The following is a 3,352-nucleotide window of genomic DNA, read 5'->3' on the forward strand; positions in this document are numbered from 1 at the left end:
GATTATTTGTGCCCCTTCTGAGTTATGTGCCAAAAATCACATGGCAACCTATTATCAAAAATTAATTTTAATAACCTATCAGCTAATAACTCAATTTTCAGTTTTGTTGAAAGCTAAGGAATTGGAAACCACCTGACTTTCAAAAGGATTTGTTACCCAGTTAAACTCATTCACTTTTCAATTTCTGGGAAACATACCAAGAAAGGCTTTACCAAGACTTAACAAATTAATGTTACTTGTATCTTTTTCTTTCATAGAGGCATCTTATTTAACCCAATATACTCAGAATTTGGAACATAAAAATATTAATTTTAATATGCATTGCCAATATAACTTGTTTTAAGTTTATTTTTATTTTGATACAGAGAGAGAGAGAGAGAGAGAGAGAGAGAGAGAGAGAGAGCACAGTGGAGAAGGGGCAGAGAGAGAGAGGGAGAGAGAGAATTCCAAGCAGGCTATGTTAGTACAGAGCCCGACGTGGGGCTTGATCTCATAACCCACGAGTTCATGACCTGAAGTCGGCCACTTAACCCACTGAGCCACCCAGGTGCCCTGCCAATATAATTAAAAAAAATAAAATGCTCTGGGGCCCCTGGGTCGGTTAAGCATCCAACTTTGGCTCAGGTCATGATCTCCCAATTCAGGAGTTTGAGCCCCATGTCAGGCTCAGTGCTGACAGCTCAGAGCCTGGAGCCTGCTTTGGATTCTGTGTCTCCCTCTCTCTCTGTCCCTCCCCTTGCTGGCGCTCTGTCTGTCTCTCTGTCTCTCAGAAATAAACATTAAAAAAATAAAAAGTAAACTGTATCTTTTTTTTTTTTTTTTTGAGAAAGACAGAGTTTGTGCAAGCAGGGCAGAGGGGCAGAGGGAGAGAGGGAGAGAGGGAGAGAGGGAGAGAATTCCAAGCAGGCTCCACACTCAGCAAAGAGCCCAACTTGGGGCTTGATCTCATAACTCTGGGATCATGACTTGAGCCAAAATCAAGAGTCCAATGCTCAACTGAATGAGCCACCCAGGCACCCCAATGTTTATTTATTTTTGAGAGAGAGAGAGACAGAGTACAAGTTGGGGAGGTGCAGAGAGAGAAGGATACCCAGAATCCAAAGCAGGCTCTGGGCTCTGAGCTTCCAGCACAGAGCTCGATGTGGGGCTGGAACCCATGAACTGTGAGACCATGACCTGAGCTGAAGTTGGATGCTTACCTGATTGAGTCACCCAAGTGTCCCCAGGCTTTATTTTTTCGATTTCAATACACATGTGTTTCCATCAAACACATGTCACCTGAATTCTAGATCTAAATTGACTGGCTAGGTAAGGCAAGAGAGCCTTGCCCTGAGTTTGTACCCCAATGATAGAAGATGCTTCCACTCTTAGTATTTCCTACCAAACTTCTCTTTGCTTTGCTCTCACAGGATTCTGCCTCTGAAGCAGCCCATTCTTTAACAGCAGTCTGGAACGGAAAGAAGTAATAAAGTTTGTGATTATTCCTGGGACCCATTCTACATATATCTAAATCGGAACACCTCAACATGTGCCAAGTTATCCCATTTCCAATGTGGTGCTTCAAACCTAACAGAAATATGTATAGAGCAGGGGAAGACACAAAGCCTTACTATAGGTTTCCTGTTTAAAGAGATGATTTTTTTTAAATGTTTATTTTTATTTATTTTTGAGAGAGAGAGAGAGACAGAGCACTAGCAGGGGAGGGGCAGAGAGAGAGGGAGACACAGAATCTGAAGCAGGTTCCAGGCTCTGAGCTCTCAGCACAGAGCCTGATATGGGGCTTAAACCCATGAACTGTGAGATCATGACCTAAGCCAAAATCAAGAGTCAAATGTTTAACCAACTGAGCCACCCAGGTGTCCCACCATAGCTGTTGTTTTCAGCCACTTAATTTGTGGTAATTTGCTATGGCAGCAATAGAACACAAATCCACCATATTATAATTATTTATCTTATTATATTTTAAGACATTGATGTCACCACTTTATCATTATTGATCAGCCCCCTCATGCCTTATTTTCTTTTACAATTTAGACTCTATAGCCTGCCATTATAATTATTCCCTTATAAGAATCCTTAGCTCTCTCATTCTTCTTTCCTTTTATTGCAGTGCTGATCAGCCTTGACTGGGCGTAGCATTAGAATCATCTGAAGGGCTTCTAAAAGCACAGATTGCTGAGCCCTATTGCAGAGTTTCTGAATCAGGAGGTCTGGGGTGAGGTCTGGGAATATGCATTTCTTACCAGCTTTTAATGATTCTGACACTGCTGGTCTGGGGACCATGCACTGAGAATCACTGCTTTGCTGCAGTCACCCTGACTGAAACTGTCTTCTCTGTACCTGCAACCAAGTAGCTGGATGCAGCTTAAGAAAAATTACAAATGGGGTGACTGCTTTTGTTGAAATTCATTATTATTGACCCCAGATGAGCCCTCGATGACTGCCTGGCTGTCCCTTCACATTTCCCTAGGAAGGTCTGTGTCTCCACACTCTTCTGCCTTCTCTTCTCAAATCTCCAATCTCCCACCCACCCCTTAATTTCACCCCCCACACGTCAGTTCAAGGGAAGGAAAGATCTCTGCCCATTACGAGCCAACCTCTCCTCCTAGGCTCTGCATCCTGTTGCTTACCTCTTCAAGAACTGTTTCCCTAATCCTCTTCGTTTTCCTATGCTAATAATGTATGTGTCAATCTGGATTATTCCTTTTATCCCCATTTGTAGCCCTCCCTTGACCCTATATCCTTTTCCAGTCACCATTCCATTTCTCCACTTCCATTCACAGCAAAATTCTTGAAAAAGTTGTTGACTTCGGATGCCTGGATGGCTCAGTTGGTTGAGCGACTGACTTTTGATTTTGGCTCAGGTCATGGTCTCACGGTTTGTGAGGTTGAGCCCTACATAGGACTCTGTACTGACAGCGTGGAGCCTGCTTTGGGGTTCTCTCTCTGTCTCTCTCTCTGCACCTGCCCCTGTCTCTCCCCCACATGCTCTGTCTCTCAAAATAAATAAATAAATTTTTAAAAAAAGTAAAATAAAAAAGTTGTTAACTTACTATGTTTCTACCTCCTTACTTCCCATTCACTCTTTTTTTTTAAATTTTTTTTTAACGTTTATTTATTTTTGAGACAGAGAGAGACAGAGCATGAATGGGGGAGGGTCAGAGAGAGAGGGAGACAGAATCTGAAACAGGCTCCAGGCTCTGAGCGGTAAGCACAGAGCCCGACGTGGGGCTCAAACGCACGGACCTCGAGATCATGACCTGAGCCGAAGTGAGACTCTTAACCGACTGAGCCACCCAGGCGCCCCTCCCATTCACTCTTTTAAAAGATGTGTGGGATGGGGTTCCTGGGT

The sequence above is a fragment of the Lynx rufus genome, unplaced genomic scaffold, assembly GCF_022079265.1.
Source record: "Lynx rufus isolate CCGP_SWC_20201006 ecotype Redwood Valley unplaced genomic scaffold, mLynRuf1.p SCAF_9, whole genome shotgun sequence".
Classification (NCBI taxonomy): Eukaryota; Metazoa; Chordata; class Mammalia; order Carnivora; family Felidae; genus Lynx; species Lynx rufus.